Source organism: Schistocerca serialis, chromosome 1 (genome assembly GCF_023864345.2).
Source record: "Schistocerca serialis cubense isolate TAMUIC-IGC-003099 chromosome 1, iqSchSeri2.2, whole genome shotgun sequence".
Classification (NCBI taxonomy): domain Eukaryota; kingdom Metazoa; phylum Arthropoda; class Insecta; order Orthoptera; family Acrididae; genus Schistocerca; species Schistocerca serialis.
The window spans coordinates 703,110,987-703,135,431 of NC_064638.1; the positions used below are offsets into that span (position 1 = coordinate 703,110,987).

At 44.3% G+C, this 24,445-nt stretch overlaps 1 protein-coding gene across 1 annotated transcript in view; it reads left to right on the forward strand.

The window, feature by feature from the left end:
* Positions 1 to 24,445, forward strand: part of LOC126480902 (uncharacterized) — a 750,870-nt gene that overhangs the window by 481,316 nt on the left and 245,109 nt on the right. The gene's annotated exons all lie outside the window — the stretch shown is intronic.

Below are 24,445 nucleotides of genomic sequence, written 5' to 3' on the forward strand. Positions count from 1 at the left end.
GAGTGCGAAACTGGGAGAACGATTAGCACTTGCGAATCGAAGTACGAGCGCTGGCTGCTACTGGGGCAACACATTGAATCACCAATAGGCGAACAACGTCTGCATACGAAGCCGATCCGTCATTTAAAAAATAAAAAAAAATAAAAATGGCTCTGAGCACTATGTGACTTAACATCGGAGGTCATCAGTCCCCTACAAATTAGAACTACTTAAACCTAACTAACCTAAGGACATCACACACATCCACGCCCGAGGCAGTATTCGAACCTTTCGACCGTAGCAGTCTCGCGGTTCCAGACTGAAGCGCCTAGAATCGCTCGGCCACATCGTCCGGCGATCCGTCAGTTTTCAAGACATCCATGTACCTGCTCGGCAGTCTGAATGCAGTTATCATCCAAAACATGCAGCCATTGTTGCGAATATATTGTACTGCAAGTGAAAAAAAGGAGGTTGTTATTAGTATCCCGTCAATGCACACGGAGGGTAAGCTTGGATTGGATGAAAAAATTTTATATGTCCATCCTTTTGGCAGGAAGTCTCTGGGACGACGGCCGCTTACTATTGTGACAAAATGAAACACCTACAGCCGTTCTTATGGTTTTATTTTATCAAGTTGAAGTCAGTTTCAACGCTTCAATGCGTCATCCTCGGGATGTTTTTGATGGGTTACAGGTTGATGTGATCCCTATATATATATATATATATATATATATATATATATATATATATATATATATATATATATATATCAGTTGCCAGCATTACTGGATACGCAAATAATCTGAACCTTACGTGTCTGCACTCCAACCATCAACCGTCAATTGGCCAGGTTCAGATTATCTGCGTATCCAGTAATGCTGGCAACTGATGTGATATATATAGGGATCATATCAACGCGTACCGCATGAACAACAGCCTGAGGATGACGCATTGAAGCGTTGAAACTGGTTGCAACAAAACAAAATAAAATCGTAAGAACGACTATAGATGTTTTATTTTGTCACAATGGATGAAAAATGGGAGAGGAAATTACCTGTGACCTTGTCAAACAACTGTTCTATTAATCGTCTGGGTCCTTCGGCCAATCACAGCTTTTTGGGTTCTTCCCATTATCGCAATTACTTCTCTCTCTCTTTCTTGTACATACCATTCTTTTAACTGAGCACATTTAATATTTCGAGGAATGATTCTTTTATCAGTTTCCTAATATTTCCTTTGAGTATGTCGTTACTATTCTGAAGGCGGCAGAAAAGTGAAAGTAATTCATGAGATTTTGTGTAAAAATGTCTAGCGATAGACGACTAGAGTTGTACACATCAGATAGCAGACTTAGTTTCTGTGCTTTACGCTAAACATCACAATAATACACAGAGCAGCATACAGCCCATAATATGGATAATATCAAAATTTGTAATAGCTATACTTTGGTATATAGACAATAAGATAGAATATATTAAAATATATTGCTGCCGTATTTTGGTTCATTACACACTGTAAGTAAAAGAAAAGGAAACCTACGAAGAACTAAAAGTGTGGCTAGAAATCAGGTTACCAGGAGGGCGACATGAGAACTCGGCGCAGTCTGGCAAGGAGACTGGGCGACTTGGCCTGTCGTCAAGGGGGGAGGGGGTTCCCGCCAGCGCGCTCTCGCTCCGGATATCGCATCGGTCACTGCCACGGGCCACAAAAACGTCACATTCCAGGACCCCTCTGACACAGGGGAAAAAACGAGCTCGATGCCGACCGACGCTGCTCCTCTTCAGCCGCGAAAATTACTGCTACTCCTATTCCTTCTGATCGCTTCCAAGTACACTGAGATTCTCAAATTCTGAGAAAGGTCTTCCAAACGTAACCATTTATTCAGAAGGTAACGCGATACATCCCATCTGTTTATTTATTTTGTTTTTGATATGACCAACTTTCTGACAACGAGAATACGAAACATCTCACAGCCGTAGAATCTTCATCCGTACAAAATGGAACTGCGTCCGTTGTTATGAACGAATAAACGTCATATCCGCCGAGGAAAGGAACGAAATACTTCTGCCACTCAAGGCACGCATTGTTCCATGCACCGCTTCCCGGTAACCACGTTTTTAATTTTTGTATCAAATTTCTGTCTCTGATGATTGATCTTTCGAATTGTAACACACGAAATTTTATCATTAACATCCAATCTTAGCTGCGTAAGTTGGGTGTCGTCGATGCTTTTTTTTTTTTTTTTTTTTTTTTACTAGAATGTTGCACCATGTACTCCTCCGTCAAGGAACGCACGAATAAACAGTCCTCCCTCTAGCGAGTCTTGCTTAATGACGTGAACGGTAGACGTAGAATAGCTCAAGAAATCATCTTTGTTTGTATGTCATACAGCTCCTGTAGTTTCTGTGTTGCTTCACCCAAGATCAGGTGTGAATGAGAATCATCCAGAGACTGACGTTAGTAATCCAAATCTCTCACTATAAATTGAATATATGAGAATTATGTAGACAATTTATCCAAGCACGGAGAAGTTTCTTCGAACTACTGACCATTGTCGGACCTTGAGAAAACTTATAGCGCTATCTGCTCTCACCACTCTTCTTAGTGAAATTGTGATATCTCTTGATTCTTACTGATCAACGCGTGTGGCAAAACTTGGTTCAGTGCTTGCAAATCAAGCTTTATGCATCCATCTGCAGCTTAATGTTGCAAAATATTTTTCTTGGTTGTTTCGTGTTGCCTTTGCTATCATCGAAAGGTCAAAACGTTCCGATCGACGTTTCAAATAGTGCAATGTTGTGTCCAGCAGCACGTGATCTCGAGGAGATAGGTAGCAATGAAAAAGTAACAAGTGCAGAATCGATTCAGAAATTCTATAATCACGCATTGTTTTCAATACACATTTGAGTCTCTGTGAATTTAATACATGTTGAGTCTCTGTTCATTTGTTTTATTTTTCCGAATACATAGCTTTTTAAAAAGTCTATACGGTCTATGGAATTCGTTTATAAATCTTTTTGCGTTGGATTATGTTATTTTCTCGAGAGAAACGAAGGACTTTTCAGTGTTAGAATTAGCTGCTAGCGCGTATTAGCTTGATAACGTCTGAGATACGAATGACAACACAATTTGACTATGATTTTCTTTCTGTTTCAGGTAAGTTGTTAACAACTTTCACTTCAAGAGTACGTACGCTCCGGCACTGACAATGGATTTTTAATGTGAGTACTGCAACAGATTGTTTCACATATAGAAGATATATTACGAGATCTAACACATGAAACGACATTCTTATATCACTTGAAAAGTCGCAATATTGCGAAGGATTTCTGCCTGCAAATAATAAAAACGATGATCATGAAGACAGCTGTCGATATATTTGTTGCTGCACTCACAGGATTTAAGTATGCGAAGCTTCACAATTCCTTTGCAGGCTGGCAGGAGTAAATATCAGATTTTCAACAAAACATCACCCATTTCTTATGTCAGCAACATTATCTCCAATGCTGAGGTAACACGCTTTATCTGTTAGTGTTTACGGTATCCTTACTTCATGATTGAGAATGATGGATTTCAGATACTCACGTATCACTTCGTTCTTCTTTGTGTAATATTCAGTGAATTAATCTCGTAGCATTTCAAGCATAAGCCACTAACACTGTCAAAACACATTTCAATACGTGACATAGAGAATAAATTACATCACTGTTTACACACATCCGCTGCGACTGGAATGAGCAGTTTAAGGTATTCGCCATCGTTATAGTCATGTTAGTCTTGAATTCTGTGTCCATATCATAATTTACTTTTCACGTTATTTCCCTGAAAATATTTCCAGTGAATACCGGCCGGTTTCCCTCTCCCCATCACACGCACATACACACACACACACACACACACACACACACAAACAGGCGCGCGCGCGTCTCATCCTTTTCCAGTCCTTCTCCCATTGTCTTTCATGAACGCGACTTCAGACTAACCACTGCAATTCTTGAGGCTCGTTGCAGCTACAAAAATGCGTGAATTTTTTCACCTGACGCGTTTCGCTTTATTGAGGTAAATGAAAAATCACGCATTTTTGTAGTTGCAACGACACAACAAAAATACCCTCAAGAACTGTAAAGGAACTATGGACAGTATTGGCACACAAATGAAGAATCTAGCCATTGTAAGCTTCCGTTCCCTACCCGCTGGTCCTTTACGTTCGCACGCAAAAGCAGGAGAAATGGTAGTAAAGGAACGTACAAGATTCTTGTACGGATTCTCTTTTGCAGAAAAACTGCAGTTAGTTAAAATGTAACGTAAAGCCAATATTCTGATTGGCTAAAGTCATACTTCACTCGCTGTTCGCTATCTGCTCGTTACAAGAGATGTTGTCGAGGTTGCGTGTCACAAACGGCCACATATCCGATTTGCACGTTTCCCTTGCACACGGCTACCTAAGGCGAATAGGAAGCCATTAGCAGACAGCGATCAATGTTTGTCAATTGTCTGAGCTTTCTAATGCATTTCATCTGATCCGCCTGCTGTTTAAAAAGGTACGTTTGTATCAATGAGAAGGCCACCGACTACTTGAAGTAAAGAACGAGACAGATTAGAAAGGTGCGTCTACGTAAGCGAAGAACTGCCGTAGAAGGCGGTGAAGCTGGCGTGACGAGGCGAGATGCCGGCTATTTTCTACTGACCTTGCTGGCCATGAAGTAACGTGGGTATGGGAACCGGACTGGTGTGGGAGAAAGCCTTGGATGTACTTCTATGCTATCTGAACTACCGCGGCCCGGTTCCTGATTACACTGAGCTTACAGGGCGTTACAGGCAATGTTACCTGTCGATAAGGTAACGTTGTGCGGCTCCCAGCCTACTTCTACACCTACACTCTGCGAATTACTGCGAAGTGTCACGTATCATTTCCGAGCCGCTTTTGAAGTAGCCTCAGCATGTTTCCGGTTGCTTTGGGAAGGGGTTTTTTGGTCGGTCTGAAGGTGGTGGGCCGATTTTTTCCTAGTCCTCCTAAATTAGTGATGGTCAGAACCGACTAAGCGGTTTTTAAGGGAGATTATTTTTCCCAGAATGATCGTGTTTCAAACATCCTCTACAGAAAAGTTTGTCACTGTCCTGCCAGGAGACAGAACATTACAGAAACGCTACAAGCAGAAGCAGGAAATTTCCAATGTAGTCCTACTTTCTGCTCTTGATTCTGGTTGGCTGGAATGCCTGAAGGTTAAATAACTTCGTTGAGCGATCTGGAGCTCACGAAATCGATGAGTAGGCTGGCAGTCCTTATGGATGGAGAGGTCGTGTGCCCTCTAAGACGGACGTAGTGTTTTCATTGTGTATAGTATAAGTCGGTAATAGATGACCACTCGCGGTCAACCAAGTTACTTAATGCAGTACAGGATACCGAGAGAATCCGAAGTGCGTTCGCGGTTGCGGGCGTGGAGTTGCACTTGGCACTTCCTTGTTTTTCTCTGCCAGTGTTGTGGAATAGTGAGCTTGTACTTATTCGGTAATGAGAAAGGCTTCGGAGCAGAGCGATGAGCCATTAGCATGCTGGTGGTGGTGTAGGACAAAAGGGACGGACTTAGTTAAGATTAATTGTTATCAAATAAGTTTCGTTTGTTGCCATGCGAATTTGAGTGTGGTGTTTTGTGAGACTTTCTCCCTTTTGATATTTACCTATGTTACTGTTTTCTTATGTTCATATTATCAACAGGAATTGTTAGTAGTCAGTTGGAGGCGGAGTATAACGCTGCTAGTTGTGAACATTTCCGGTGCAGTAGTCGGATCTCGAAATCCCTTTGAAAATGGTTGGACTGCTACAGGGCTTCGATTACTGACATTGGAGTAGTGACAAGTTTAACCCTATCAAGTGGGTGATAGCGGGGCTGGCGACTCTTATTTAGATTGTTTTTATAGTGAAACAGAGCGGAGGATTAACCCCACTTCGCTAGTCATCGTTTCCGGAGCAATGCGTGCTTTGTCTAACGCGCCGCACATTGCCAGGGGTATGTGGATTCAGGCCGCGGCCGCGAATGTGATCGGGCGCGACCCTACGGGAGCCTCGAGGCAGGGTCTGAAGGAACGTTTCACCGTGTGGTTGAGGGTGCACTCTGCTGTACTATGTGCTGAAGGTTTCAGCGCGCTCCACGCCGGATAGAGGGTGCGAGCTGTTACTTGCCTATTACATCCGCGGCATCTCTGCAGGATAGACACACAGGGGCTGCTGAATATCATCAATATCAGTAGTTTCTGCCCTGAAAGACGATCCTGAAGTTCTAACGCGCTCTAGTGTCAGTCCAGCCTGGTATGGGTCCCGTGCAATGGAACAATAGTCAATTACTGGCGTGCAGGTTTCTTTCTATGGAATCTCTTTTGCAGACAAATTGCAGTTTGGAACTACTCTACCAATGAGTGGTACCTGCCACTTATTTTACGAAGACCTGAGTGTATATGGTCGTCTACTTCATATTTCTACATATAGTTAATCCAAAATACGAGGGTTGGAACTTTAATAGTGGCAGCTATTTATTTACAGCTCGTACAAAATAGATACGTGCTCAAAGTTATATTGACCTTCAAAGTAGCCACCAGCATTGTGTATAACCCGTTGCCAGCGATGTGGAAGTCGTAGGATACTCTTAGCAGTGCCAGCTGTCTCTATGCTGTTCATTGTTGGAACACAACATATGACCAGCTTAAAGACAGAAGTAATGACGCTTTCTGCAGGACCTAACCATCATTTTGCAGGACAATGCTCAAGCACGTACAGTGCAAGCTGTTACTGATTTGTTTGACTGATGGGGCTGCTAAGTGCTATACCACCTACTGCACTCCCCTGACTTAAGCTCTCGTGAGTTCAACTCGATTTCTAAACTGAAGGAAACACTTCACGGCATTCGCTTCACGACTGCTACAAATTCGTCGGGCAATAGACCGCGCCGCTCTAACCGCCAACACAACTGGCACTGCTAAGAGTATCCTGCGACTTCCACATCGCTGGCAACGGGTTTTACACAATGCTGGTGTCTACTTCGAAGGTCAGTAAAACTTTGAAGCTCGTATCTATTTTGCACGAGCTCTAAATAAATAGTTGCCACTATTAAAGTTCTAACCCTTGTATTTATACGATTTCTTTGACGCCATTTCTGACTCGGTAGGCCGGCCGGAGTGGCCGAGCGGTTCTAGGTGCTACAGTCTGGAACCGCGCGACTGCTACGGTCGCAGGTTCGAATCCTGCCTCGGGCATGGATGTGTATGATGTCCTTAGGTTAGTTAGGTTTAAGTAGTTCTAAGTTCTATGAGACTGATGGCCACAGCAGTTAAGTCCCATAGTGCTCAGAGCCATTTGAACCATTTTTTTTTCTGACTCGGTAGTCAAAACTGCAATATATTCCACATTTCTTCAAGTGCGTAAGTTCGAACAACTCTACGTTAAGAGCAAGCCGCTCCTTTACTGATATGCTGGCGAGATCTAACTTTATTTTACTGTAATTTTTACCACACAGACTTTCCTTGTGGGTGACTACATAATCTACTAAATGTCTGAGATGGAAACTAATATTATCCACCAAGACAATGTGTAACATGAACAGCCAAGAGCATATCTACATCTATACATCTATACTCCGCGAGCCACCTTACGGTGTGTGGCTATGCGTACATTAGTTATTACTGCAGTATGTGTAGATGACTTTCCATCCAGGATAATTTACAGCTCTTTCCCCGTCAGAAAATTTCGATCCAGTATCAATCCTGGTTACGTGATTCATAGGTACGTATTTTGTTTAGATATTTTCTTTAGATTTTCTTTCGTATGGTGCTGAATCAAAATGTTTTCGAAATTCTAGAAACACCGAATCAACTTGTTTCCTCCATCCACCGCGTGTGAAGAGTGCGAGTTGCGTCACGCATCATCAGTGTTTTCAGAACCTTGCTGATTTCCACACAGAAGATTGTTTCATCCCAGATAGGTAATAACTCAGAGAATGTTTTAGTATTCTGCTACAAATAGACGTGGATGATGCAGGGGCGAGAGTTTTGTGGATCAGTTCGACTTCATGTTTCTGTAGGTGGATGTGATCAGCGCCGTTTTCCAATCAAGGGGAACACCTCTTTGCTGAGGAGATCTACTTTAAATTCACTTGGAGCTTCCGCGTAGAACTTGAAACTCCATCGAGCCCTGTGGTCTGTTTTAGCTATTTAGGGTGATGCTTAACGTCGCTAGTACTGGTTACTAGGAAACACTATCGGATTTGTAAGAGTGATGTTTTAACAACGTCTCTCTTAGAAACAAAACTGTAAACCTTACATAATGACTACAAATACTCCAATGCAGGTCATAATGAAACTTTTTGTTGTTCCATTTTACTTTAGATGAATGTAAACGCGACAAAACTCTATTCATGCCATTGCGATACATTAGTTATTCGTCGTATAAACAAAATCTTGCTTCGAAATACATAGTATTTTCCCAATGAATCAGTAATCTTTAGTACTTTTGATTCTGAGACCTATTGAGCTCAATCTCTGGCAGCGGCCTAGATGCAGTGGATATACAGGTTCCCGTGAGATCACCGCAGTTAAGCGCTGACGGGCGTGGTCGGCACCTGGATGGGCGACCATCCAGGCCGCCATGCGCTGTTGCCATTTTTCGGGGTGCACTCTGCCTCGTGATGCCAATTGAGGAGCTACTCGGCTGATTAGTAGCGGCTTCGGTCAAGAATACCATCATAACGACCGAGAGAGCGGTGTGCTGACCCCACGCTCCTCCTATCCGCATCCTCCACTGAGGATGACACGGCGGTCGGATGGTCCCGGCAGGCCACTCGTGGCCTGACGACGGAGTGCTATTGAGCTCAATCTCATCTGAATTGTTCATGGCCAACAAAAATCTTTCTTTCAAACAGATTCTATGAAAGTACCAACACATCCCAAAATTTTCTAGCTTAGTGACAGCCCAGTTCAGCCCTTCATCAGTGGGAATCTCTTTAAACGCATTAGAATAACAAAAACTACTCTAAGACACAAATATTCCCCTATTAAATACATTATCTTGCTCGGCTTGTTGCTTTTCTTTAACCCACATACTGCTCTGCCGTTGTTACAATATAACCATGTTTTCTAATATTTACTGTGACCAATAGTTTTAGTTCTTGGAAGCATACTCGTTTTTAATTTGGAACACATGACGTAGATCCCCGGAGCTGAAACAGTTAGCTCGTTCTTCGTTCATATGGAATTTTGCCATTAAAAACCCATTATAATCGTTGCGAGATATCTCATCAGAAGGAATTCGACTGACTAAAAGCCATCAGATAGTCCCGTTAAGAGTCGACGCTCTGCCTCAGGTAACAAGAAGACAAGACCAAGACGTCGCATTTCACACGAAATGACTGATATCAGGCCATTCGCAGAGCGTGAGCTTGCCGGACTTCCTGTTGCCCTCAAATGAGATCGAAGCCGTGAGCGGAACTAGCGATTATTGGTCTCGTACAAAGTTGCATCGCTCTCCTGTTGAGATTAATGGCAGATTGGTTTCCTGTTAACGCTTCAAGCTCGCTAGGGCGACAGATTTCGCGTTCACGTTATAATCTGTGGCTTTGTTCTGGATAATGGAAGACGATACAGTAGTATGAGTGCCACCAGCAGACAGCGTCGAACTGTTGACAAAGACGTATTCACACTTGTTTCAGTGCTTCAGCGCTCGACAAACTGCGGGCGTACGTTCCGTTAGTCATACGGGCAGAAGGCGAGCTGTGGTCACGTTGCTTGTCGCGTCGCGCTATGCTCTCTTACTCACTGCATCCTAAAACGCGTCACTGCCGTACAAACAGCTCACCCTGTGCCCTTTAAGATCCGAAATTTGATGATGTGGCAGACCCAGAGAACAGTCGTTCTGCTGCCTTGGAACTCACCTGCTAATATTGCGCCCCCTTGATATCGAGGAAATATATGGGCAACAGCTTCCACATTTTCTCTCTGTTTGGCAGGTCTCGATTAACTGAGATCGGCGTAACACTGACCTTTCTAGACGCACAAGGAGGGAGCAAGTGCTCCTAGCCGTGTGCCATCTTCATGCGATTTGAATCACTTACACGCCGCGACAGCCGTGCATACTGAAGAGCGGCTTCCACAACGAGGATGTGCGCCGGCGAGGGTAGGTGTGCCGGCCCACCATGGATCTAGTTTTTAGGCGGTTTCTCACATGCGGCTATCTGAATATGGAGCTGGTACCAAGTCCTGTGTTGTACAATCTGCAGACATTTAGGAAACTTTAGCATTCTTTCACATGAGTAACACCACACACAGGCGGTTGGGATAGACACATTGCGACCAGGGGGCAGGGGTGGGGAGAGTAAAAATTAACCATGCCAGATCCGTTAACAACCGTACTGAGACTGCGCAGATGCGGAGTAAAGGCACAAGAAAAAGGAGAACGATGTGCTTTCAACACTTGTTGGAGCAGAATTATTTTACATGTCATCCAGGGTTTGATTCATTCAGGAAAATTCTTTCCGGATGTTACAGTTTTTACAAAAGATAGTATCCACACGTATTCCGCAAGCCATCGTGTGGCGCTTGGCGGAGGGTACTCTGAACCACTACCAATCATTTCCTTTCCTGTTCCACTCGCAAATATAGTGAGTGAAAAATGACTGTCTCTATGCCTCCGTATGTGTCCTAATTTCTCTTATATTTGTGATCATCGGCGGCAGTAGAATCGTTAGGCAGTCAGCTTCAAATGTCAGCTCTCTAAATTTTCTGAATAGTGTTTCACGCAAAGTACGTCGCATTCTCTACAGGGATTCCTATTTGAGTTCTCGAAGCATCTCCATAACACTGACATATTATTATGACGCAGCGGTAAAAAGTCTAGCAGTCCGCCTCTGAACTGTTTCGATGTTTCCTTTAATGCGACCTGATACGGATCCAAAATACTCAACGAGTGCTCCAGAATAGGTCACACTAGCATCCTATATGCGGTATGTCTCACAGGTGAACAACTCTTTCCTAAAACTCTTCCAATGCGCCGAATTCGACCATTCGCCATCCGTACCACAGTCCTCGCTTGCTCGCTCCATTTCGTATCGCTTTACAAAGTTACGCCCAGATATTTAAACGACGTGGCTGTGTCAAACAGGACACTACTAATGCTGTATCCGAACATTATGGGTTTGTTTTTCCTACTCACCCGCATTAACGTTATAAGTTGTTCAAAGAATCCTGCGCTTCTACGTGTAATCTTGTTGCACAACCCTTGTGTCTAGCATCGATTGAGCTGATGCAGACGGTGATAAACTGACCTTGTATTATGGAAGATTCGCGGTTCAGTTCGCCGTTCGCTCATCCGAGCTTAGGTTTTCGTGTTTTTCTGCGTAATCGCATCCACATGTCTTGATGGTTTCTTGAACGTCATCGTGGCCGATTTCTTCCCTATCCTTGGACAATGGAAGTACTTCTTGGACAACGGAAGAAAGACCCCGTCTAACGGCTTTGTTGTCTAGAGCAGGCTAAGCTGGACCCTTTCTTCCTTCCTTCTAGTGGTTACCGGTTCTTGCAGTCGTATCCTCAAGCGCAGGAGTTGGTAGACTATCAATGACAACACAGTGCAGGGCAACGCTGGGCAACAAAGGCAAAGAGGACTGATATATATACTCGTTTTCCGGGTGACATTCTTTGTCTTTTAGCAAGTTACGTTGAAAGTGCGACTTTATGCTATTTTCTCGGAACCTACTTTTTCAGTCCGTGGCAGTTCACAAAATCCAAGGGCCGTTGAATAAATAATCGCCATTCTAGCAAGGAGATAGATCGAGCACTTCGCTCTAGGCAGAGAACCAGGAGTAACGATGAACAACAGCCGCCCAACGGCAAGGTTTTTCTTCCGTTCATTAGTAAGGTCACAGATCGCATTGGGAAAGTGTTAAGAAATATGGTGTGGAAACTACTTTTAGACCCACAGGAAAATAAAAGAATATTTAAGATCGGCAAAAGATGCACGCCATCCTTTGGCTACACCAGGGGTACATAAAATTCCTTGTAGTTGTGGACAGGTTTATGTCGGTACCACACAAAGAGAACTGTTAATACCCGTCTTGAACGTAAGAGGAATTGCCGCCTGGGTCACACGGATACGTCGACCGTAGCAAACATGTTTACCAGGAAGGTAATCATGAAATAAAATTCAGCCAGACGACCGTTATATCTAAAACCTCGCATTATTATGCGCGCTTGTATAGAGATACTACCGAGATCGATAAACACCGTAATAATTTTAACAGGAAAGAGGAAGGTGTTAAACTGGATAAAATCTGGATGTCGGCGTTGCATCGGAAGCGTGACGATCGATCACTTTCAATCGAGAATGTTGATATTACCAGGGACAGTCTCATAGCTGACGCCACGTGATGGACGGTGGCGCCCTCTATATAATCAGCACTTCCTCGAGTTCCCCTTGCAGTTCGCCGCTTTACCTCCCAGGATGTCTCCCGCAGTCGGGGACGAAACGTCAGAGGGGAGTTTTATACGTCGACCACGGCCTATCAGCCCGGAAGTTTTAAGTGAAGAACACAACACATTCTTTATGTCGATCAATTTCGATAAAAAAATGAGGAATTTGCTATCGGAGATCGTGGAATATACCTGCTTCAGATCATTTCGTTTCATGAAGTTAAGATAGGTGGCGGTGTACGTAGCCTACAAATTGAGTTCTGTAATTGAGATACATTCCAGGCAGAGTCCTGTCATTGGGTTTCTTTTGGCGGAAAAATATAGCATCAGAGATATTCATAGGTAGTTGCAGAATATCTGAGGAGACGTGGGAGTGAACAAAAGTACGGTGAGTCGTTGGGTCAGATGTCTGTCATCATCACACCAAGGTCGCGCAAACCCGTCCAAACTTCCGCGTGCCTGTCGGCCGCACCCAATCTGCAGTGTGTTCGTCGCTACAAAATTGCGAACGAGCTTTTTCTTCTCCATCAGAAAGCAAGACCTCACACTTCTCCATGAGAAAGCAAGACCTCACACGAGTCTGTGCACCCGATAGGAGCTCACAAAACTTCATCCACCCTACAGCCCGGATCCCGCACCTTCCGACTTCCATCCGTTTGGCCCAGGGGAAGCAGTAAGTGGATGATGGGGATGTTATTGACGTAGCAAGACGTTGGCTCCGACGTTGACCAGTAGAGTGGTACCTAGCGGGTATGGAGGCCCTTCCAGTAAGGAGACGTAAGGCCGTCACACTGAACGGGGACTGTGTTGAAAAGTAGAGTTTTTTGGCCAAAAGAGTGACTAATAATGGTGTATTTGAATCCTGAGTAAAACCAACCTGCCTTCAGAAGAAAAAAAAAAATGTTTTATACTAAACGCCCCTCGTACATGTTGATTCAGTGGCTAGTTGCTGCAAGAATCGAGCTGTAATGCGGCTTAGGTGGAAAGCATCAGGCTGATGGCTGTTTGTGGGGCAGGCGTGGTCTTGCGGGTGGGTTACGGGGCAGGCCGGCGAGCCGTTGAGGTGGTCAGGAAGCGGCGAAAGGTGGCAGAGGGCAGGCCGGCGCGCCGGCTTTCTCCGCCAGACGCCGCAGCTGGCGGCCCAGACGCTGGAATGCAGGCTGGCCCGTCCCGACCAGGACCCGGGACGCGCGCGCCGCCGCAGGCCCGCACTCCCACCCTCTACTCCTCTCCCATCCCTGACTGCCTCAGGAATTTTCGCCTCGAATGAGCAAACTGCAACCTACACCTACCTACTGCTTGGGTACTAACACGATCAAAAACTTTCCACGCTCGGCGGAGTTTTACAACTAAGTGTTGTTGCTGTGGACTTCAGTCCGAAGACTGGTTTTGCGCAGCCCTTGACGCTAGTCCATCCCGTGCAGGCGTCTTCGTCGCTAGATAACGACTGCAACATACATCGGTCTGAACCAGATTACTGTAGTCAAGCCTCCCCTCCTCTCCCCCTCCACACACACACACACACACACACACACACACACAATAACACACACAACCCTCCACTACGAAACTTACGATTCGTTGATGTCTCAGGACATGTCCTATCACCTGACCCTTTCTTTCACTCGTGTCCCAAATTTCTTCGCTCCTCTGTTCGATTCAACCCTAATTTGTTTATTGTCCATGTTTCACTTCTGTGGAAGGCTACACCACACACAAATATCTTCAGAAAAGACTTCCGAGGATTTAAATTCGATGCTGCTACTGTTGCATTTTACACTACTGGCCATTAAAATTGCTACACCAAGAAGAAATGCAGATCATAAACGGGCATTCATTCGACAAATATATTATACTAGAACTGACATGTGATTACATTTTCACGCAATTTGGGTGCATAGATCCTGAGAAATCGGTAGCGAGAACAACCATCTCTGGCCGTAATAACGGCCTTGATACGCCTGGGCATTGAGTCAAACAGAGCTTGGATGGCGTGTACAGGTACAGCTGCCCATGCAGCTTCAACACGATACCACAGTTCATCAAGAGTAGTGACTGGCGTATTGTGACGAGCCAGTTGCTTGGCCACCATTGACCAGACGTTTTCAATTGGTGAGAGCTCTGGAAAATGTGCTGGCCAGGGCAGCAGTCGAACATTTTCTGTATCCAGAAAGGCCAGTACAGGACCTGCAACATGTCGATCGTGCATTATCCTGCTGAAAGGTAGGGTTTCGCAGGGATCGAATGAAGCGTACAGCCACGGGTCGTAACACATTGGAAATTTAGCGTCCACTGTTCAAAGTGCCGTCAATGCGAACAAGAGGCGAACGAGATGTGTAACCATTGGCACCCCATACCATCACGCCGGGTGATACGCCATTATAGCCATGACGAATACACGCTTCCGATGTGCATTCCCCGCGATGTCGCCAAACACGGATGCGACCATCATGATGCTGTAAACAGAACCTGGATTCATCCGAAAAAATTACGTTTTGCCATTTGTGCATCCAGGTTCGTCGTTGAGTACACCATCGCAGGCGCCCCTGTCTGTGATGCAGCGTCAAGGGGAACCGCAGCCATGATCTCCGAGCTGATAGTTCATGCTGCTGCAAACGTCGTCGAACTGTTCGTGCAGATGGTTGTTGTCTTGCAAACGTCCCCATTTGTTGACTCAGGGATCGAGACGTGGCTGCACGATCCATTATAGGCATGCGGATAAGATGCCTGTCATATCGACTGCTAGTGATACGAGGCCGTTGGGATCCAGCACGGCGTTCCATATTACCTTCCTGAACCCACCGATTCCATATTCTGCTAACAGTCATTGGATCTCGACCAACGCGAGCAGCAATGTCGCGATACGATAAACCGCAATCGCGATAGGTTACAATCCGACCTTTATCAAAGTCGGAAACGTGATGGTACGCATTTCTCCTCCTTACACGAGGCACCACAACAACGTTTCACCAGGCAACGCCGGTCAACTGCTGTTTGTGTAAGAGAAATCGGTTGGAAACTTTCCTCATGTCAGCACGTTGTAGATGTCGCCACCGGCGCCAACCTTGTGTGAATGCTCTGAAAAGCTAATCGTTTGCATATCACAGCATCTTCTTCCTGTCGGTTAAATTTTGCGTCTGTAGCACGTCATCTTCGTGGTGTAGCAATTTTAATGGCCAGTAGTGTATGTCATCTGTGCTTCGAGTATAGTCACTCATTTTTCTGTCCAAATAGGAAAACTCAATTTCTCTTAGTGTCTCATTCTATAATTTAATTTTGTCAGTATTGCCTGATTTAATTTGACTACGTTCCCATTACCCTTGTTTTACTTTTGATGACGCTCATCCTATAAGCTCTTTTCAGGCGCTAACTACCCTGAGGTGACAGAAGTCATTGGATAGCGACATGCACATTTACAAACGGCGGTAATATATACAAGATACGAAAGGGCCTTCTGTTGGCGGAGCTGTTATTTGTACTCAGGTGATTCACGAGAAAATGTTTCTGACGTGATTATGACTGCATGAGGGGAATTAATATACTTTTAACGCAGGATGGTAGTTGGACCTAGACGCGTGGTACGTTCAATTTCGGAAATCGTTAGGCGAGTAAGTATTCCGCGACCTAAAGTGTCAAGACTGTGCCGAAATACGAAATTTCAGGCATACCCTCTCACGAGGGACAACGCAGTGGCCGATGGCCTTCACTTATAGACCGAGAGCATCAGCGATTGCGTAAAGTTTTCACTGCGTGAAATAACCGCAGAAATCAATGTGGGACGCAAGGTGAATGTACCCGTTTGGGCAATGCGGCGAGAATTAGTGTTAATGGGCTGTGGCAGCGCACGACCGAGACGAATGCCTTTGCTAACAGCACGACGTCGCCTTCATCTTCTTTCCTGGGCTCACGAACATATTGGTTGCACCCTAGACTGCGGGCCTGGTCAGATGAGTTCAGTTGGTAAGAGCAGATGGTAGTTTTCAAGTGTGGCGCGGACCCCGCGAAGCCATGGAACCAAGTTGTCAACAATACAGTGTGCAAGCTGGTGGTGGCTCCATAATGGTGTGGGCTGTGTCTACAAGTAATTGACTGGGACCTCTGGTCCAATCATTGACTAGAAATGGTTATGTTTCGGCTACTAGACACTATTCGCTTCCATTCATGAACTTCGTGTTCACAAACAAAGATTGTATTTTTGTGAATGACAGTGAACCATGTCACAGGACCACAGTAGATCGTGATTGGTCTGAAGGACATTCTGGACAGAATGATTTGACTACCCAGATCTCCAGGCATGAATCCCACCGAACATTTACGGAAGATAATCGAGAACTCATTTTGTGCACAAAGTCCTGCACCTGCAACAATTTAGCAGCTATGGACAGCTATAGGGGCAGCATGGCTCACTATTTCTGGAGGGAACTACCAGTGACTTGTTGAGTCCACGCCACGCGGAACTCCTCACTTCGCCTGGCAAAAGGAGGCGCAACACGATAGTAGGAGCTATCCCATGACTTTTGTCACCTCAGAGTATTCCATTCGACTGCTCTTCCAAATTCTTTGTCATTCTGACAGAATTTTAGCGTTGTCAACAAAACTTTAACTTTTAATTTTTTCTCCTCGAAGTTTAATTCGCTTTCCAAATTTCTCCCTCACAACTCTCCTTCACAACTTTCTTAAAGAACAATTGAATAATATCTACCGACTGCCACTCCAGAATACTGTCGAAAGCAGAGGCAATCAGTTATAGCATGACAGTACTAGACACAGTGAGTAACCTAATTTATCGACGACTACAAGAACTGATGTCCATTTATAATAATCCTAGAAGATGAATGAACCGATGCAAATTGAGGTACCTGTAGAGAGTGTAATAAAAGCTTAAGAGAGTGTGATGATCACTGAATAATTCTCTTGTTATGAGACAGACAATTCTGTATCTCTAGCGTGTAGGCTGTGGAACGCGTAGAACGATTAGATAGGCTCAGTACAGGGCGCGGTGAAAGCAACAGGTCTGCCAAAATGTTTTGGGATGTTGCTACCGTTTTAGTCAATCATATTTATTCCTGAACCACGACAACTGCACTGTGTCACGCTGCGGTGTATGAATCCGGCGCCGTCACATCTTTCGACTCCCGCTACCCACTGGACCGACTGCAGTGATCTAAAGAAGATTGAAACTGACAGAAATGGGCTGGGGTAATGTCCTAAGATTACTCTGGGCTCAATATAATGAGCGATCGCTAAGAAAAACGCAAACGAATGATATGTTACATTCCCAAAACATTTTGGTTGTGGAGTCATGATGTCGGGTAGCATAATCAATGCAAGGTCACCACAGCATATCATCGCAGCAGGGTCACAGTGGAATGGTATCCCAGATAGTGAAGAGGTACATTTTAATTTTCCGTGGTGTTGTAGGTTTGAACTTCATTTTGGTGGACGACAAAGGCCATCCCACAGAAACTGGCCTCGTTTTTGAGTTCCTGCACGTTGGAGACACAGTGCGGATGTAGCGTTCTGCCGGTCCGTCTATCTGTTTGCCGTAGAACAGATTAGTAAGCTTTATGTGTATCTTAAAGCACTCAACTTTTCTGGTTTTATAAGTTTATCATCAGGTTTGTGATTTATTCTGGTGGCATATTCAGCTACAAAGGCTTAAAACTGTAATATATTCAACCTGTACCCTTCCGAGAATCGACCCCTAATTCCTCAATACACACGCAGTGCCCTTCCATTCGAACTACACGAACAGGGCCTACCGAGTGGATAAAAGCTATGACCTGCAACATCTTCTTTCAAACCCAACAGGCGCACTCTAGGTATAAGCGCAAGCCTAGATCCCTTCGTAAGGGGATCCTTTTGTGAGAATGACTTAATCAATTCGCCGTTTACTGATACATTGAGGGATTCGAGACAAATGAACAGGATGGACCGCATTCTGAATTTTTCTCACATTACAAGCGTTTTATTATGAATATTATCATACTACGTAGAAGGACTATAACAACAGCTATAAGCTGACAACGTGTTAAACTGACACGTTAATTCAACTGCGGAAAAAAACGCTACGGGCTCACTCCCAAACAAAAAATATTTGTTCCATTCTTTGTCCTATAATCAATGCCTTTAAGAGCAACTTAGACCTACAGATATTTCGCATACCATCGACAAAATGATATGACCGACGAACTCAGATTTTTCGGATCCGGAACATAATTTTGTCGGGCTGTCACCCGCGACGCGCCAGCCACGTCACACGTGCTCTCTTTCACGACTCGTACGTGTCCAGACAGCGGGGTCGCAGCAGCCGGCGTGTGCCCTATCTCTCAGCAGGCTGCCTTCCGCAATCACAGAGTCCTGCTTTGTGCGTTCGACCCTCGTTCTGTGTGAGGCGAGCCAAGTCGCGGCACGGCCAGAGGGCATTTGCTCAAGTTGGCTCTGTGGCTACCATTAAACGCCCATACTCATAGTCCGAATGTTTAGAAACAGTACATATTTTTGGAAAGAATTATATTTCTGTAGCGCTGGAGGTATTAGTAATTGCTGAACTGCTTTTTAAAAGTGGTACATTTTCTGGCACCATCACTTATGTTCATTTCTTTTAATAGTAATATTTATATCTATAAAGTACGAAAAGTGAAACGTTGTACACTAGTATTCACTTTTAAAGTATCGTATGTCGACAACTCTTCAGAATTATTGCGAAAAAACTTCATTTCATTGAGTATGAAGCTTAAAATAGTTTGAAAACTTCAGTTTTATAAAGTTAGTGGCGTTCTGTTTTACGTGACGTATCTTCTCGTCACATATGCATAGAATCCATGGCATAAGATTCACTGATTTCCGACTTTTTAATGCAATTTTGTATTTCTCTTGACTAGCGATAGCGTCTTCGACTAACAATCAAAACGCTGCGGGTCCCGGGTTCGAAGGCAGACACTGCGTAAAATCGGAATAAAAATCACGAGCAACGGCTGCCGAAGATTCCCTGTATAACGAGTCACCCTCGTTCTGCCAACGACCTTGTCCAAGAGAGCGGAGGGGCGGAGAGTGTTTTAGGGAACTTATTGCCCTTGGGGTGCGAAACTACCCTTAAAAGGCTGAAGAATCAGCAATAATCAATAGCATGAAGGTGCAGCATCAAAGACAAACAAGTTGCATTCACAGGACATGTGCCCTGTAATTAAAAAGTGTCGCCATGATCTCTGCATAGACAAAAGATTCCTGATTACTCCCTCATTTGGATCTCCGTGGGAGTGCCTTAAAGGGGAGGTAACTTCGAGGAAAATATTGAATAACCAACGAAAGGGTAAAGTTCTGCGAGTCAGAGCGTGGAATGACAGGTGGTGGAAAGTGGTAGGGAACCTAAAACATCGGAAAATGGAAATGCAAAGACTCAGTCTAGATGTAGTGGGGGTGAGAGAAGAGAAATGGAAAGAAGATAAGGATTTCTTGTCAGAAGAATCTAGGGTAGTATCGACAGGAGCGAAAAATGGCATAGCGGGAGTAGGATTCGTTATAAATGGGAAAGTAGGACAGACTGCGAACAGTCATTGAGAGATACGGTACTTCTCAACACAATCGACAGCAGACCACGCCGACAACAATAGTTCGGCTACGCATGCCGTCGTCATAAGCAGAACGTGGAGAGATAGAGAAAGCATACGAGAACACTGAAAGGGTAATTCAGTATGTAAAAGGAAATTATAATCTAATAATCTTGGGAGATTAGAATGCGCTAGTAGGGAAAGGAACAGAAGAAAGAGTTATGAGAGAACGTGAGCTTGGTAGTAGTAATGAGAGAAGACAAAGTCTAATTGAGCTCTGCAGTAAATTTCAGCTAGTAATAACGAATACTCTGTTCAAGAATCACAAGAGGAGGAGGTATACTTGGAAAAGCCCGGGAGTTACGCGAAGATCCTAGTAAGATTACATCATGGTCAGGCAGAGATTCTGAAATCAGGTACTGGAGTGTAAGGCGCACCCAGGAGCAGATGTAGACTCAGATCACAATGTAGTAGTGATGAAGAGTAGGCTGAAGTTTAAGAGATTAGTCAGGAAGAATCAACATGCAAGGAAGTGGGATACGGAAGTACTAAGGGATGATGAGATACGCTTTAAGTTCTCTAAGGCTATGGATACAGCAATAAGGAATAGCTCAGTAGGCAGTACAGTAGTAGAAGAATGACATCTCTAAAAAGGGCAATCACAGGAGTCGGAGAGAGAAACGTAAGTACAAGGAAGTTAACTGCGAAGAAACCATTGGTAACAGGAGAAATACTTCAATTGATCGACCAAAGAAGGAAGTACAAACATGTTAAGGTTCAAATGGTTCAAATGGCTCTGAGCACTATGGGACTTAACTTCTGAGGCCATCAGGCCCCTATGGCAATATGAATCAAAAATGTTCAAAGAAATTCAGGAATACAGCAATATAAATGAAATGAATATGAAATGCAGGGGAACCAAAGCGAAATAGATGCAGGAAAAATGTGAGGAAATCGAAAAAGAAATGGTTGTTTCTAGGACAGATTCATCGTGTAGAGAAGCTAAAACTACTTTTGGTGAAATTAAAAGCAAGAGTGGCAACATTAACAATGCAATGGGAATTCCACTGTTGAGCGCAGAGGAGAGAGCGGATAGGTAGAAATAGTACATACATGATGTCTACAAGGAGGAAGACTTGTCTGATGACATATTAAATTCAGAATTTAAAAGATCCCAAGAAGACTTAAGATCAAATAAGGCAGAAGAAATACACAGCATTCCTTTGGAATTTTAAGTCATTTGGGAAAGTGGCAACCGTGCAAGAAGGGGCATGTGTTAAATCGGGAAATAAACTCAATAGCACTAGAGAGAGCTATTAAGGATAAAAACCGTAGACGGAGACAGAGAATGGAATGTACCCAGGAAATAATTAAGGACATAGGTTGCAAGTGTTACTCTGAGATGACGATGTTGGCTCAGGAGAGGAATTCGTGACGGGCTGCATCAAACAAGTCCGAAGACTGATGACAAAAAGAGTGTAGGGATTGCCTTCCATGGGAAGACGATTAGTTTATTTCTCTGCCACATACCGACTCTATCCCGCCACCAAATAATTTAACTTATTGCGAGGACTTGAACAGGAGCTACTGTACCTTTTAAGGACAATTGTGGAGTTACCGTAGAAGAAGCAGCAACTCCAGTTTAGAATGTCATCATCAGGGACCGGGAGAAAGGTAATCTCCAGGCTTACGCTACGAAGTACGCTACTTGGCTGGTAGCGTTGTATCGTTCGTGTTAACACGTTGAATGAGCAAATTCCAGAACATCAACTGAGAGTTTACAGTGGATTGCATTTGTGAGGCTTACTGTTAGCGGTGCAGGACATGAGAAGGTGTTGTGCAAGAAGGATGTGCGGTGTTAGGCAGGGCTAAGTACGTTGTTCGTTGTGCAGTACAAGGCTCCAACGCGCAGCTGCCTGTGCGTCCCACGGCCGGCTGACACCTCGCGTTTAGCTGCGCCACCCACGTAGCCAGCAGCTACGAGTAATGGTGCAGCTTGTGGCCACCACCTCAAGGCCGTTGTGCTAGCTTAATGCCCATCGTTCTCAGCGTGACACGTCTCTAGAATGTCGGCAAATGCACTACGAAGGAACGAGCCAGGGGACAAAAGCGACGATGTGCTCTTCCTGTTAAAACGACAGCCATAAACATTAAAATACTCTTAAGAGTTGTAAGATGGAAGTATTTGCTTATTAGTCTGGTCTCATTCGAGATATTTAGTGATTGTACTGTTAATGGAATTTTGATTAGATGGAGTAGCAAATGGCGTATCGTTCTTGAGTCCTGGCTTTGGTCGCTCTCATTTCAGGGGCCAGGGCTACTCCTGGTGAAGAATTCCCTCGATGATCCGACGTTTGTTTCTCTGTCCGCGTGCCATTCCACCACTCTGTGCGGCCAAAAGTCACGGGAGAGCCCTGTGACATGAATGGTCGTCGACTGCCGAAGCTTATATGGTACATTTTTCTCTGTACTGTCTCTGACAGCCTTCATTCAAATCGAAGTCGATCAGACAAATAGTAGACCATCTATTTCCCTGAATGGCTCCACGGAAACATTCGTCAAACGCATGTAGTCGTGCGGTGGTTTACGTTTTTGGAAACGTTGTCCCTGAAGTACTAAAGATGCGCCCCAGACGTTGTTGACCATTAAAACGCGAGTTCTTGTGTAATCTCTAATATGCTGCACCGATTATAATCCCACATACAGAGTCGATTAATTCACGATGTGCTACCGTGTTCACACCTATCTGTAACAGTCTGCTCAGATATCGTTTCTATATTCGTGCCATACGCAACACGCTCTTGCTACATTCGGGCGTCATACTCGATACATCTTAGAGTAGAGCAACCACTACCGAGACTTTTGGCGTCTCTGGTTACGAGGAAAGGAATGTCGTCTACATCGGCTGCGTATTGGATGAATTTTGTTTTGTGTTTCCATGTTTTATCAGTTTGTACGTTGAGATCTGCTCCTATAGTCAACATATGCCCGATAGCATACAAAAAAAAAAAGGCAGGCGAACCGGGATTGACGTGGATAAGCCCAGTAAATTAATGGTCGTTCGTCTGATAAACTTACCAGCTTAGCTGCTGGTTTTACACTGTTTCGCACATCCATTTCGACGAATAAATTGAGTCACTGTTTCCGTCAAATAAAAACGGCGCACGAACATTTAAAACACGACGACGCGAAAGACAAAATTTCCCTGGTCGGAGGTGGAGAGTGGACGTAACTTTCCTTCCCATTTTAGGGGCAAACCGTGCGGCAACCGGAGGGTCACCTGACGAAAGATTTACAGTAACTGTTAAATCCTGGACGGGCTGTTGCTCGTCATGCACGCATTACAAGAAGGAGAATGACGGAGAAGATACCAAGAAGCAGAGGGCGAATATAAGAACACGCTGTTGACTGTCCGATTATTATAGTGATCACGTCGTGTGTGAACACCGGCACGCTGCGCCAGAAATGGATCAAACACGTGAAGACAGGATTGCAGCATGCATCAATTACACGGCGCCAAAAGGAAGTTAATTTTTTTCCTGCTTTCTTTCGATCTTAGTGGTTGAAATGTCGGAAGTAAACGCTTCTACCTCGAGACTACTTACATACTTCTTGTAGCAATTACAGCTAAGTATTACACTTCGTTTTGAGTTCATTTGCAACAACAGTCCGGAGCGTCTCAAAATTTGTTCATGGTACTTTGCCAGTAAAGACGAAAACTGAAATATCTTACAAAATTTTCTATGTAATGTTGACCTTACACAAGCAATGGAAATTTCGTATTTTCATCTACTGCTCGACTAGTATTATTTCCAACCTGTGACGTGCCAACCAAATCACAGAGTATGGTCTCAGCTGCAGTTTCAGCTCAGTCGACTTCACTTTATAGATAGTTTGAAAGGCTTCGTTGAAGCCTAAGAGCTACCAGCTACGTTACAACGGTTGAGTTACACAGCATGAAAGAAACCCCAGTGTGAGAGAGCTTCTACAGAAACGGCCTCTCGCGTTGCACTCGAAATATGTAAAAAGGCGGCCCTCAGGGTTTCTCCTTTGGCGTGAGACAAAGAGCTCACAAGATAATTTATGTCGTCAGTGTGCTACGTCGCTAAATCATCACCTACTTTCCTTTTTACTTGTAGAAACTGTATCGTAGCTCTGATTGTCGTGTCACGGCAATTTAAATATGGTTTCTAAGTTCGGAAGGTGAGTGTGCGCAAATTACATTGCCAATCACACTGCACTTCAATAACAAGCATGTTAATGATATAGTGAGCTCCTGTAAACGAATATTTAAAATACTACTATTACAAACACAAAACAACATTTTGTTAAATGACTTAGTACATCAAGAACTCAAACTCCGTACATCATACAGAAAGAAGGGAGTTCCTCAACAAAATTTATTTTTCCATAAAAATGTCAGGTGAAGTACAGAAGCGCTCCGAAGCGGAAAGCCTTTGTTTATC